Here is a 15,515-nt window from a genome sequence, read left to right as displayed (position 1 = left end):
GGCCCAAAGGACCTGGTCTATACTAAAGGTTTCAATAGTGATCAGCCAACATGGATTCCAGGTACTGTCCTAGAGCAAACTGCCCCCTTGTCTTTTAAAGTCGGTTTAAGTGATGTTTGAGTCGTAAGATGGCATTGAATGATATCCGTTTACAGGGTGACATGTGGGTGCCAGAGCCTTTGCTCTTGGGTGATGAGTCTGGAGGAGCTGAAGCCAAGAGGATGCAGTTTTGCCAGGAATGCCAGAGAGCTCAAGAGGAGGGTATTTGCAAAACTGCTGGAGCAGGAGAGTGGAGGCAGTGGGCCTCTGCCCCTAGAGAAGGCCATGGCTGCCCTGGAGAGGCACTACCCTGTGTAAAAGAGAACATTCCCAAGGTTTTTAGAAGACTAACTCAGGGCTGCAGATTGAAAGGTGAGCAATGTAGCTAAGTGGTCATCAAGGACTTAACTGGGTTACTCAGAGTATTATGGGTTGGAGCCACGCTCTATCCCCTCCCTTACCTCCTATTGAGTTAGTGGGTGTTTTACCCCACTCTTTTTGTGTATAGTTGAATAAAGCAGCATGTTCCCAGCCTGCAGTATTGGAAGTAAAGTGTGATTCTTGTGCTCAGAGTGGTTCTTTTTAGGGCTGTCAAGCAATTAAAAACATTGCAATTAATCACTCAATTAAAATTTTTCTATCACGATTAACTGTGGCATTAAACAATAATAGAATACCACCTATTTAATTTTTGGAGGCTTTTTACATTTTCAAATATATTGATTTCAATTATAACACAGAATACAAAGTGTACAGTGCTCACTTTATATTATTTTTTATTAAACATATATTTGCACTGTAAAAAAAGACCCAGCTGTAACACATGATACTGTAGACCCAATTGTTTAATAGACCCAATACTGTTTACAGTATTATGTAAAGTTTACCCAAGTTTACATTTAAATTGTAATATAAAGTGAGCACTGTACACTTTATTTTCTGTATTGTAATTGAAATCAACATATTTGAAAATGTAGAAAAACATCCAAAAATATTTAATACATTTCAATTGGTATTATATTGTTTGACAGTGTGATTAAATCTGCGATTAATCACAAATAATTTTTTAAATCACCATTAATTTGTGTGTTAACTGTGTGATTTATTTGAACACATTAAACTAAGTTTTTCTCTCCTCTCAGATGTGAGCATTGCCATTTCTGTGCCCATTTCCATCAGCTATCCTGCCTTCATGTTCATGTTCTATATTATCATCCTTATTGCAAACTGAGTCAAAGTAGTCATTTAGTTTTCGGACAATGCCTAGATTTTCTCTTTCCCATCCACCTGGGCAGCCCAACCTCATAATTCCATTTTGAAACTGTGGCCAATGGGAGCTGCGGGGGTGGTGCTTGCAGGCAGAAGCAGCGTGCGGAGCTACATACCCTTCCCCAGGGGACACAGGAGCATGCTGGCTGGTTCTGGGAGTGGTGTGGGGCCAGGGAAGGCAGGAAACCTGCCTTAGCCCCCCTGTGCCACCACCTGGGAGCTGTCTGAGGTAAGTGCTGCCTGGTGGGAGCCCACACCCTAATCCTGAGCCCCCTCCCAGAACCTTCACCCCGCACCCCCTCCTGCACCCAAACTCTCTCCCAGAACTTGCATCTCTACCCCAGGCTCAGCCAGGAGCCCCCTCCCAAACTCTGAGCCGCTTGGCCGCAGGCCAATGAAAGTGAGTGAGGATGGGGGCGGGGGAAAACAAAGGGGAGTGAGCGGGGCAGGGGTGGGGTAAATCCTGGGTTGCACTTAAATTCAAAAAGTGATCTTGTGAGTAAAAAGGTTGGAGACCACTGATTTATATAATTAGAAATCCTCTTACTAGGTGTTTTGTCTTCAGTGGGAATTACAGGTATTCAGTACTTCTCATGTAGCCACATCATGCCACTGAATGTTACACAGAACTTCCCATTGATTTTATTGAGGTATTCTACTTCAAATATCCATGGCATATTATGGTCCAGGATCAGGTTCCAAGTTTGGAAATGGCATACTGAGCACGTGGCATAAATCATTTCGGCTACTTTTAAAATATTAATTATGCATTTAATCATTGTTAGATTAACACCAACAAAAGAAATGGAAAATACACCCTGAATATGAATCATGTGAATGAGAAAAAACAAAAAGGGAAGCAGAGCATACACCTGGGATCATTCTGCCAATAGGAGTCCATAGCTGATAATTAAAGCAAACCACAGAAATTTTAATTAAAGAGTGCCTTGCTATACTGGTAGAAGTGAGTCAGACTCAATCAGTAAAGAGAAAAAGAGCAGAAAAATATCAGGCGTCCATTTTTGAGGTAAATAACAAGGTTTTTTTTCTTAATTAAAAGGCCCATGGGAAATGCATCCATTTGTAATATGAAATTCCAACAAAATCCAGTAGCCTTACATAAGCAGGGCCTGAATGAGCTCTCCCCTGACATCTAGTGATGAACTGGGGAAAGACTTCAGGAGCAGATACTCCTACTCTGCCTAGGTGTTCACCAGACAGACCTGCTTTGCCAGAGTGATGAGTTTTGGGTTAAAATTCACTTCAGTACTGAGTGCAGGGGTAATAAAATTGTGATGCTTTGGGGTTTCACCCAGACCAGTAAGAGTTTGTGTCACCACCTGCCCAGTAACCCTGACTATTTCTGTGCTGTGCAGCTTCAGCTCAGCGCCCAAGTAGCCTGCTCACAGCACAATGACCTCACCCAGCAGCTTCCAGCAACACACCAACTGCCCCTCCAGTCCCGAGTCACCCCAAAACCATCTCCCTGGTAGTATCCAGTCCCTCTCACTGGACCCTCCCAGAAGTTATCCAGTTAGCTGCCTCCAAAGGGAAAGAATACATACCAGCCTGATAGATTAGCTGAGGATTTTACCCTTTAGTTTAACATACAACACTGAGATAGTTTTGTAAAAGGTAAAACAAGTTTATTACCAATAGAACCTGGATTTAAGAGATACCAAGTAGAAAGAATAGGGATAGAAGTGGTTACAAACAAGTAAAAATAAGGCTTCTAAGGCTAAAATCTAACTTACACTTTAGATTTTGATTCAAAGTAGTTTGCTCACCACAGTCATTCTTCCAGCATGACTGGCCAGTCTTTAGCCAGGATCCAACATGGAGCCTAAAACACTTCATTTCTTGGTCTTCTCAGGGGAACGATGACAAATGGCTTTCCCCCTCTACTTATATCTTCCAAAGTCCATTGACCCTGTTTCAAGAAGCAGGAAAGCATCCTTGGGGAGGTGGGTGCAGGGGTGCAGTCTCCATCCCCCACCAACATTGTTAAGTGGTTGTCTTCCCCCACTTACTGCCTGATGGCTTTGTCTAACCTTGCTCATAAATGTGCTTTTCATGGTCTTTGGTCACACCTTACGGAATTTACATTGGAGCCACACTCAAGCCTGTGAAGCATTCCTTTGCCTAGGACAGGCTGTGCTTAGGTACTGCATGCCAAACACATTTGAGGAACATATTTCCAGCACACATCTATAATTCTTTATACACTTCCGGTACATACATCATGCGCTAATATTAATGGCCAGTACATTACCAGTTTGCATGTGACACCTTCAATGGCACGTTATAGATACAGATGACAACAGAGAGTTGGGGCAATGTGCTAAGCCTGATGAGCATTATAGGGTATCCTCTGCAAGTGAGCATTGAGGGGCTCCCTAGGACACAGAAATGTTATCCTGATTGTATAAGTAAAGGTACTTAACATGCTCTGGTTGAACCTAAATTTAACCTCACTCACTAAGCAGGGGGTAAGGGTGCTGTGTTCTGAGGTTCCACTATTTAGCCCAGTTCTTAATGATTGGAGTGCTTAATGATTGCACCAGGTAGCAAAGCAGTGGGGTTGGGGACAGGTGTTCCTACCTGGGGGTGTAGGCTCTTTAAATAGAGTCATAGACACCATTTGAACCTCCCCCTCTATGTTTAAAGACAAAGCTGATCATACTCATTTAAGAGTCTTTGTTTCTGCTCAGTGATGACTAGAGCTGAAGTCACTGGTGACCGGGTCTGGAGGCTAAGTCTTTGACTTGGTATGAGGACAGTGTTGGAGTGAAAGACAATGCAGAGGTTTCAGTTGCAGAGAGGTTCCCCCCTCCGTGGTGAAGTCACTAAGAACAGGGCTAGGTGATGGAACCCCAGAAAACGTTATCACAGAGGCAGCAAGCAGTGCCAGCAGTGGCAAAGGTGGCAGCAGGGACAGTGGGCAGTGGCAACTACAGAGGGATTGCTAGACCTTCCCTTTGAGATGTGGGAGGTGAACCCACATGAACACACCCCTGAATGCTGGGACTTCACTGACTACGGACAACCAACTCTGAGCAGAGCGCAGTGGAGGGGAAAGGAATAGTATGATAAAGGGTCATTTGTCCCTCAGACTTTTGTACTACAAGGGGGGGAAACTGAGGCAAAGGAAACTGAGGGAAGGGGGGGAAACTGAGACAAAGGGGGAAACTGAGGCAACACACGGTGAGGTGTTGACTTGTGGTTTGCATACTTTTGCATCATTCTTGTGCTGTTTTTCCAAATTAATGCTGAGTTCCCCCTTCCTTTTAATACAAGTTTTCTTGTGTTGTACACAGATTCAGTGCTTATAAGTGGAGAACTTTCACTTCTTAGAGGTGCCTAGGGTGGTGGTAAGTTTTCCCAGATTGAGTGAGGCTCGAGCCAGTTCTGTTTTGTAATGTTAACAGGAACTTCTGAATATTGAACCTGGGCTTTGTTGTTCCTGATACCACCTGGCAGAAGAGTTGCCTCTAGAAGACCCAATTTTATAAGCATGCAGAATGCAGCTAGCTAAACTCTAACCTGAGCCAAGGTTCCAGTCGCCATCTAGGCTGATTTCCTAGATGCTGGAGACTAGCTGTATACTTACTCGACTCCTTCGTTTTGCTTCAGCCAGCAAGCCCCCTTCACATTTTCCTGCTGCATTCCTAGCATTTGATGGTGCTATATTAGGGTATAAATAGAAGCAATCAGATGCTCCATCACATGACCTAAAATGACAGGTTTCAGAGTAACAGCCGTGTTAGTATATCTTCGCAAAAAGAAAAGGAGTACTTGTGGCACCTTAGAGACTAACCAATTTATTTCAGCATGAGCTTTCATGAGCTACAGCTCACTTCATCGGATGCATACCGTGGAAACTGCAGAAGACATTATATACACACAGAGACCATGAAACAATACCTCCTCCCACCCCACTGTCCTGCTGGTAATAGCTTATCTAAAGTGATCATCAAGGTGGGCCATTTCCAGCACAAATCCAGGTTCTCTCACCCCCTCACCCCCCTCCAAAAACCACACACACAAACTCACTCTCCTGCTGGTAATAGCTTATCCAAAGTGACCACTCTCCCTACAATGTATTGTTTCATGGTCTCTGTGTGTATATAATGTTTTCTGCAGTTTCCACGGTATGCATCTGATGAAGTGAGCTGTAGCTCATGAAAGCTCATGCTCAAATAAATTGGTTAGTCTCTAAGGTGCCACAAGTACTCCTTTCCTTTTTGCGATGACCTAAAATGGAGTTCAACAGCTATCAGAAAGTACAGTTGGTGCCACTTAGTTTTGAAACAAAAACAAGCCTCTCCCCTACTTTAAAAGTTCTCAGGTCTCTGCTGTTGGAAAGGGAAAAAAGTGCTGTACCCTGTATGCTGCAGTTGGCTTCTTCTTTATCTTTGCTCTTGAGGCTTTATATACAGTTGCAGCAATTTTTAAAAATAGAGTCAGAATACCTCTTGATATTAACCTATTAATAGATCTACCCCTTGCGTTCTCATTCTCCAGATATTTTATTTGGGTTGCAGTTCATTGATATTTATTTTCAAGAATTAGTCCTTGAGAGCCTCTTCATATCCCTCGTGCCCATAACCTGCTCCACACAGCACAGTGAGAAAAGGCCGCCCAGCCCAGCTGTGCCCTAGGGGCTAAGCACAGAACAAATGTAGGAGCTTGTGTCATCCATAGCTTCTGAACAACATGTGGGGGTCATCAGCTTACAAAGACACTCTAGACCGGTAGCATAGACAGGCCCCAAATGTATCGAAGTGTCCCGCCTTGAAAAACAGAAGACAAAAAAACATAACCTTGAGTAGCTTTATTTTATAGTTGTGGAAACTGAGGCACACAGAAGCAAAGAGATTTGCTCATGGTCAAAAAGTCAGGAATAGAAAATGGCCAATCTGCTGATAGTCAGTCCTGGGCCCTAGCCGTGTTTGTCCTGGCCTCTCTGCTTCAGCTCCAGTAACAACCCGAGTGGAGGTTTTCTTCCTCTCCGTGACCTTTAACTTCACGTCACTGGAGAAGAAAGATTGTTTCTGACCAGCTGGCTCTAATGCTTAAAAACCTTCATTTTTTTCTTTCGCTAGGAGGATAACGCTGGACGTTTTCTCTCATCCACTTTCCTTTGGAATAATTTCAATCCAGTCCAAAGGATTTCCTTTTCCAGTGTGTCTTCAGCACCTTTCCTAGCAAACAGTTCCTGTTGGAGCACAGGTTTCCAGTTTCAGGCTGTCCCAGGGGGAGATGGCCATGAAAGGGGTAGTAGCTCAACTGAACCTATCCCCAGGTGAAGGGAATAAGTGCAGGGGTCACATGGGAAGGAGCAGCGTGTAACTAGGATCTAGGCCTGTTGGGCGATATAAGAACAGCCTGTGCTCAGCCAGGAGAGAGACCCGCAATGGGAGCAGGCCTGGGAGGGGCTTGGATAGTCCTTTCAAGTCAGTTTTGGTACACAGCAGGGGATGGAAGAGCCAAGCTGCTAGGGTTGGGAGCTGGGCCTCCTGGCAGTGCCCAGGAACGAAAGCACAGCACCTGCCAGGAAGGGAGTCCCCACAGAGGGACACCGTAATCTCCCAGGGAGGGAAAAGGCTCTCACTGCCATTTCTTAACCTCATGGGGTGTTCTCCTGCTCTGCCAACCCCACCCCTATTTCAGCATCTCCAGGTGCCTGAGGAAGCAGGCACCACAGGCCATCCTGCAGCTGGGACAGAAATGTAGGTTGATGACCTACCTGCCCGTGGTGACCATGGTGCAGGACAGCCCTCAGGACATGCGAGTGCACCTCCAGATCTGCAGAATGCACCTTCCCTTTGCTGGCACGAGACCTTGCAGGTTGCGGGAGGTGAGACAGGCACTAACTTTTGGTAACCCTCAGTGGGATCAGAGGGTAATGGTTTGTAGAAAGTGGTGTTGGAGAGCTTTACAAAAACTAGGCAAGCCATTTACAACACACACTTTGTTTCTCTACAAAAGAAAAAGGACACTAAACTATCTAAACTACTACATACCACAAGGGGCCACAGCAGTGGTTCCCTTAACCGACCCAGCAATATTGTTAATGTATCCAACTATACTCTTAGCCCAGCAGAAGAATCTGTCCTATCTCGGGGCCTCTCCTTCTGCCCCTCCACCCCCACAAATATGATACCGTTCTGTGGTGACCTAGAATCCTATTTTCGACGTCTCCGACTCAAGGAATATTTCTCCCACCTCTGAACAACATACTAACCCACAGAGAGCTTCCTACCAAGACGACAAAAAGAAGGATTCTGGGTGGACTCCTCCTGAAGGTCGAAACAACAGACTGGACTTCTACAGAGAGTGCTTCCGCCGACGTGCACAGGCCGAAATTGTGGAAAAGCAACATCACTTGCCCCATAACCTCAGCCGTGCAGAACACAGCGCCATCCACAGCCTCAGAAACAGCTCAGACATCATAATCAAAAAGGCTGACAAAGGAGGTGCTGTCGTCATCATGAATAGGTCAGAATATAAACAAGAGGCTGCTAGGCAGGTCTCCAACACCACTGTCTACAAGCCATTACCCTCTGATCCCACTGCGGGTTACCAAAAGAAACTACACCATCTGCTCAAGAAACTCCCTGAAAAAGCACAAGAACAAATACGCACAGACACACCCCTAGAACCCCGACCTGGGATATTCTATCTGCTACCCAAGATCCATAAACCTGGAAATCCTGGACACCCCATCATCTCAGGCATTGGCACCCTGACAGCAGGATTGTCTGGCTATGTAGACTCTCTCCTCAGGCCCTATGCTACCAGCACTCCCAGCTATCTTCCAGACACCACTGACTTCCTGAGGAAACTACAATCCATCGGTGATCTTCCTGAAAACACCATCCTGGCCACTATGGATGTAGAAGCCCTCTACACCAACATTCCACACAAAGATGGACTACAAGCCATCGAGAACAGTATCCCCGATAATGTCACGGCAAACCTGGTGGCTGAACTTTGTGACTTTGTCCTCACCCATAACTCTTTCACATTTGGAGACAATGTGTACCTTCAAGTCGGCCGGATTGCTATGGGTACCCGCATGGCCCCACAGTATGCCCGCATTTTTATGGCTGACTTAGAATAACGCTTCCTCAGCTCTCGTCCCCTAATGCCCCTACTCTACTTGGGCTACATTGATGACACCTTCATCATCTGGACCCATGGAAAAGAAGCCCTTGAGGAATTCCACCATGATTTCAACAATTTGCGTCCCACCATCATCCTCAGCCTGGACCAGTCCACACAAGAGATCCACTTCCTGGACACTACGGTGCTAATAAGCGATGGTCACATAAACACCACCCTATACTGGAAACCTATTGACCGCTTGTTAGCCGACGGCCAAGGATGTTTGGTGAAGTGCCAGCTATGCCCGTTTATACCATCCGTGACTTTAACCGCTAGGACGCACAGTCCCTTCGCAGCGGGCAGCCCGGGCTAGGCTGACGGATGCCCCAAGGTCCTAACCACCCGTGACTTTAACTGCTAGAGCTCAGAGCTCCTTCGCAGCGGGCAGTCAATACTGACTGACAGGTGCCCCAATGGCAGCACTAAGAGCCTCTCCACACCCGTGACTTTAACTGCTAGAGCTCAGAGCTCCTTCGCAGCGGGCAGCCAGGATTGACTGACAGGTGCCCCAAGAGTTTGCCCCGTGGAGGCGGCACAACTCAACGCTAGGCTCTTAGTACTCTCACCTAATGGCCAGGCTTTAGAGCCAAAACGGCTGAGTTTCTTTAATTGTGTTGGCTGCTTTACAGTAAACCAGAGAAAACAAGTCAGGCTTATGCACAAATGGTTACCAAAATTTATTAAGCTAGATTCTAATCATGTGGTTACAAAATTGCTAGTGCCTACTTATTTAAATGTAGAGATGTTACACACACAAACAAGTTACAAAACTGAAGCCACAATCCCAAAGAAAGAAAACAAAGTATAGAGCTCTATTTCAAAATATGTGTACACTAAAGATAGGAGATCAGGTGTGGGTGCTTCTTACCCTCCTTGCATCTCTCGATTCCAGCGGTGCCAAGCCAGGATCGGTCACTCAATTCCACGGAAAGACGAATAAGGGACAAGGCGTAGGGACCCTCTTAGCTGCAGAAGCCTTGGGAGGCTGTCACTTATCTGACCAGCAGATAGATAGTGAAAAGCACTCAAAAATCATGGTGCTGTAGGTCCCCTACTTATACCTCTGTACTCCTTTATTCTCTTTCTCCTTTCTTATGCCAAATTGAGGCTGGTCTGTCGGGGTGACGCCAGCTTTCGCAAGAGTAGTTTACACTTGCAAAGGAGAGAAACAATAAGTGTCGACTACTGGACATTTCTTTTATCAGGGTAAATATTTTCCCAACTAGGATGTTGGTGTGTGTGCATCACGCTATTTAGTTGGGGCTAAGAGCCATGTCTGTCACAGGGCCTCTGCCTGCTGTGAGCTTAATCCTTGTATCTGTTCCCAGAGGCACATTGTAGCAGCACACCTGTGCTTTCACAGCTTCAAAGGCTGTGCTGGAATATATGTTAAGTGCCCTGTTCCTGCTTCCTCCTGTGTTTCCAGCAATGCTGGTCTGAGGGGGGGGGCTGACTGTCTGGCTACATTCCACCCCCTGATGCACCACACTACATCCCAGATTGCAAGGTGGCGGTGATGCCAGCAACTCTTGCCCTCCTTGGGGAAATCTAGAAATACCCAAAAACCAAATTAGAGGATGAGGGTTCGCGGAATTGGTTAGGATCCCTTTTTAGCTCTAGGTATCTGATTTGCGTGGAGGAAAGAGCAGTTTGAATCAAACGCTTCATAATACATAAAGTTACACAAAAAACAATTACAATAATTAAAATGGTTAAAACAGTATTCACAACCGAATGTAAAAACGGGGAGAGGGAGAATCCCAAGTGTTGAGCTAACCATTGCATCCATGAGGTTTGTCCATTCTCAGCCACTGCATGTAGTGGTACAAATTCAACTCCCAGTCCATTGGTTGAATCCAGCAAGGTGCACATCCAGCAATTTGTAGCACCAGCAGCTGAGGCGATGGTTTGGATTGCTCCCCGAAGAGGATGTTCTGGTATTGCCAAGGTGACTGGAGCCAACAGAAGGATCATGAGGGCTTGCAGGAACATATCTCTGGTGGGTCGTGTTGTAGCTAAAAAAACTTATTTTAAAACCAAAAGCAAAAATTACACCTGATATTATAAGTAATGGCAAATATATCAACAGTCCATAGTAGTCTCTAGTGATCAAACAGGTCTGCTGCATGGTCCATTTTGCTGACAGGTTAGCTGGCAGGTTGCTCGGAACCATGGGACCATTCCTGCAATAAATCACATGGTCAGCCGGTCTTGGATGCGATCCAAGCCTCTGTAATGCTCTTTTATCAGCATTTAAGGCACTCCATACACCTTTCTCTTTATAGACATGCAAAACGCAGGTAAAGGTTCCCAGGGCTGGGTGTTTAATCACAACAGTATCTCCGGGAGCATACTTGGAACTGTGCAGTGGTGTTCTGGCAGGGGAGATAGCTTTCCCTGTAGGGAAGAATCCCCTGCTGATTGGACTTCCTGTAGGAGTCTGTCTGTTGTTTAATCTCTGCACCACTTCGTCCAGTCTGTCTCCCCATGTGCCATCAGTAGGCTTCAAGTGATTCTTTAGCAACCCATTCCAGCACTCGACCATGCCATTAGATTGAGGTCGATATGGAAGGTGGAAGGTCCATTGGACTCCATGGTTAAGGGTCCATTCCCTTACAAGTTTATTCTTAAAATGCGAACCATTATCTGATTGGATTTCTTAAGGCATTGGGACAATTGCTGTTAAGCGGTTTAGTCCCATAACTGTGGACAACCCTGTTGCCAATCGGGTTGGATATGCAAAACCAATCCCTGAAACAATTTCTACTCCAGTCAAGATGTATTTCCACCTCTGCCTTGTAGTGGGCAGTGGTCCGACATAGTCGACCTGTCAGGTTGCCCATAGTGTTTTTCCATCTCTTAGCCTGGCAAACCTTTGTCCTTCTACTATATGTTTTCTAGTCTCAGCACAAATAGTGCAGGCTTGTACCAGGTCTCTAGCCTGTCTGTGGGTGATAGGCCACCCCCTGATATGTGCTTGCCGCACTAACTCATCACTTCCTGTGTGTCCTAAATTATCATGTAACCATGAATATAAGCGTTCCCATTCTACTTGTGTGGTAAAGAGCTGGGCAGCTGCATCGGCTAAATTGTTTAACTGTGCAGCTGGGGTATTATTCCTCTGATGAGCTGAGACATGTCCTATAGACAGGGGTTGTTGCAGGCCATGCTGATATAACCACTGCCAGTATTCCAGTCCCCAGACTGGTTTACCTCCTATTTCCCAATGGTTATTTTTCCAGTTAGTGATCCACTGAGTGGCACCTGCCCATACCGCATAGGAGTCCGTATATACTGCGGTGACTCCTGCTTCACAGGCCAGTTTAATTGCAGCCAATTCTGCAAGTTGTGCTGACCCATCAATTTCAGCAGTTAGGGGTGCTGCAGAGGTGTCTGCAGGCACTGCTGCAGCTTTTCCCTTCCATTTTCCTTTTACCAGCCTGGCACTGCCATCAGTGAACCATACTCCCTCAGGCTTAGAAGGATCAAATGGGGCAGCATCCTTAATGGGAGACTGCTGTGGAGGCAGGCGGTATTCATCAGGCATTCCTACTTTCCATAGGGATTCCTGAATCATAGTGGGGTTTTGTGCAGTGTCTGCACTCCCTACCCTGTGGTGTATGTAAAGTGCCCATCTTTGGATAGTCATCTTTTGTGCTACACCAGGTGGTAACTCTTTCCCTTCCAATATAGGTTTAATGATTGGAAGAGGAGTGTGAATTGTGATGTCCTTATCCTGAGTTAATTCCTCAGTTTCTCTCAAGGCTGTGTAAGCTGCCAGAAGCACCTTCTCATAAGGCGTGTAGTTAGCCTGTGACCCTTGCCATGACTTGGAACCAAACTGAATTGGTCGTCTGGGAGCAGTGTCACTGTCTTGCCAGAGAGCATAAGACATTCCAGTGGCTCCCACAGTTAGGTACAAATGGAATGGGGCTTCAGGATGTATGGGACCCAGAGCCTGATAGGTGTGTATCTCCCCTATCAGTTGTCTGAGGGCTTCCTCATGGGCAGGAGCCCATTCCCAGGCAGCACGTTTCTTTAACAAATTGTACAATGGTCTGGCTATAATGGCAAAGCCAGGTACATGTTTTCTCCAAAACCCCAGGGTTCCCAAAATCTGTCTCAATTGATCTTTACTTTCAGGGGAGGGTGCCTGATTTAGCTCTTGCACAGTGTCATTAGGCACAGACCTCCTACCTCCCATCCATACAGTACCTAAGAATTTTATCTCTTGGGAGGGACCTTGGCATTTCTCAGGTGGTAACTCTAAATTAAGGGCTTCTAGTGCTCCTTTGATTTGATTCATAGCCTCCTGTACCTCTTCTGGGGTTTTCCCACCTATTAAGATGTCATCAATGTATTGCACAGTTTGTACATTGGGTGACAGTATAAGGTCATCTAGGACCTTTGCCAGTGCCCCATGGCAAATAGTGGGTGAGTGTTTAAACCCTTGTGGCATTCGGGTAAAAGTGTATTGTACACCTTTCCAAGTAAAAGCAAATCTTTCCTGGTCAGCTGGTTGCAAAGGGACCATGAAGAACATGTCCTTTACATCTAATACTGCTAGCCAGGGTTTATCCCAGGTTTGTATGGTGTTTACAATATCTGTTATGCTAGGGACTGCTGCAGTTAATGGTCCAGTGTTACTGTTTAGCTTCCTATAGTCCATAGTGAGTCTCCATTTGCCATTTGGTTTCTTGATGGGCCACACAAGAGAATTAAAGCGAGAGTGGGTACGAATTAAAATTCCTCGCTGTTCCAAATCTTTGATCAGGTCAGTAACAGGGCTTATGGCCTCAGCTGGGACATTATACTGCTTTGTGTTTGTTACTGTTGAGGGCGGGAGAGCAGGCACGCTGCTAAGTAAGTTTACAGAATAGTGGGGAGGGCTTTCCTCTTCCAGGTGGGTGGCATGAGGAACAGAACTGACTCCAAAAGCCCATCTTTCCCCATTAATCCTTCCCTTCTTTCCTCTTAAAACGTCCATGCCCAGTATGTTGGCATTGCCCAAAATCACCTCATATTTTCGGGGCTGATGGTGGGGTTGCAAGGGGATATCCAGTTTTATCTTAACTAATGGGTAAGTTATGGTACTGCCATTTACCCCTGTAACAAGTACCTGCTTTCCGCCAGTAGGTGGCGAGCCCTGAAAACTTTCTCCTTAATCATGGACATTTGAGCCCCTGTGTCCATTAAGAAAGGAATAATGTGTTTGTCATTTACAGTTACGTGTATCCGGGGGTCTTTTGCTGTTGTTTTCTCCTCTTTGGATTTAAGCTGGTTTATTAGGAGAGGAGATTGACCCCCACAAGCTAGTTTCCCTGCTCTGGTAACTCTTGCAGTTGCCGAAGCAATGGAGTATACCGGGTGTCTGCAGGTGGGGAAAGAGGAGAGAGCTGCAGAGGTGCACTGGGAGTAGCATTAGTTGTCTCCCAGTCAGCTCTTTTAAAGGTGGTGAATAATTTTAGCCGCTCTGTGGGCAGTCCATTTATCACATCTCTGGGATAACCTAAAGCCAGACATTGTCTCCACAACTTGGCTCTAAGCTCCTTTTCCTCCTGGGTTGGCTCTCACTTGTTTTTATGTCCTTTAGATGGTGCCCCCTTGTTTCCCTGAAGGGAACGCATCTTAGCTTTGCCTGTCAGTGCTCTGATGTCTCCGAATTCTCTAAAGTATGACACCAGAAGGTTTAGCAGTGCCCGAAAGGTACTGTTACGTGCTGCAGCTTCTGATCTAAGGGACAGTGCCATAGCCCTGTGGTTACTCGGAACTCCCTTAAGCAGGGGTCTGAGATCATCTACATCTACCTGACCCTCCCATGGGCTTTCATAGGCTAACTCTTGAGGGTTTTGGCCAAGCATGCTAATAACAGCCACAGTTAATAGAGCTGTTTTTACCTCATCTATGTTGGTCCAGTGCATTACTGTGGGTTCATCTCGGTCTGCTGGGTAAATTCCTCTTGCCCATCGACAAGCCAGAGACCAAAGTGTTTTAGGGGTGTTCCCCTCTGAGTGTTCCAGGAATATTCCTGCACCTAAGTTAAGGCACTCAGTTTCTTGGGCTGTCAGGCGTATATATCCACCCCCAATGTCCCAGAGGCGGACCAGCCACTCTATTATACCTTCCTCAGGCTTTTTAGCAAAATCTCCCTGGATTGTTTTTAACTCCAAGGGAGTATATTGGCGGGTGGTAATTTTGGTAAAGTGTGTTGGAGCTTTACTCCCTTTTCCCTTTTTACCTCCCTTCTTTGTTTTTGAAGAGGTGGATGGATAATTGTCATCCCCTTCTTCATCCAGCTCTGCCCCACTCAAATTTTCCTCATGTTCTTCTGATTTGTGATGTGTGATAGCTGGTCTTAATTTTACAGAGGGACCTTCCTCCTCAGAGGAGGGGGACTCATTTGCTGAATCCCAAATGTCTCCATCCCATTCCTCAGGGTCTAGCCAGAGAGCAGTCTCAACTTTAGCCCGGTTGATACTGCATGTTTTAGTCTCCAGTTTTTCCCTTCGTTCTATCCCTTCTTTCTCAATTAAGGGAAGTAATCTTTTCTGAAGATGTTTCATATCCCTATTCAGTGTTCTTACTCTGGTATCTAAATTCTGGCATTCCTGGCACAGTGTGTCCCTTTCCTGTTGCAGCCTATTAAATTCTATTGCCAGACCATGATAATCCTTACAGGCAGCTTGCCAAACATTAGTAAGCAGCCATATACAAGCACCTTTTCCTTTCCCTTTCTTCATCTTGCAGGCAGTTCTCCAGTTACAGAAATGCTGCCAGATCTCTGCTGGTTTTCCCCAATATTTCTCCAGCAGTTCTTTGCTCCACAGAGGATTTCCCCATCCCTCTTGGGTCAAACTTTTCTCTAGCTCAGGGAATTCTGTGGTGTTTATCATGACTGGTTTCATTGTGTTACTGTAGTGCAGCCTATATCACAATCCTGTTCGTGACGCCAATTTCTGTTAGCCGACGGCCAAGGATGTTTGGCGAGGTGCCAGCTATGCCCGTTTATACCATCCGTGACTTTAACCGCTAGGACG

The sequence above is a fragment of the Lepidochelys olivacea genome (genome assembly GCF_965140295.1).
Source record: "Lepidochelys olivacea isolate rLepOli2 genome assembly, chromosome: 14".
In the NCBI taxonomy this organism is placed as follows: domain Eukaryota; kingdom Metazoa; phylum Chordata; order Testudines; family Cheloniidae; genus Lepidochelys; species Lepidochelys olivacea.
The sequence above is the reverse complement of the archived record's forward strand: the minus strand, read 5'-3'. Positions refer to the sequence as shown.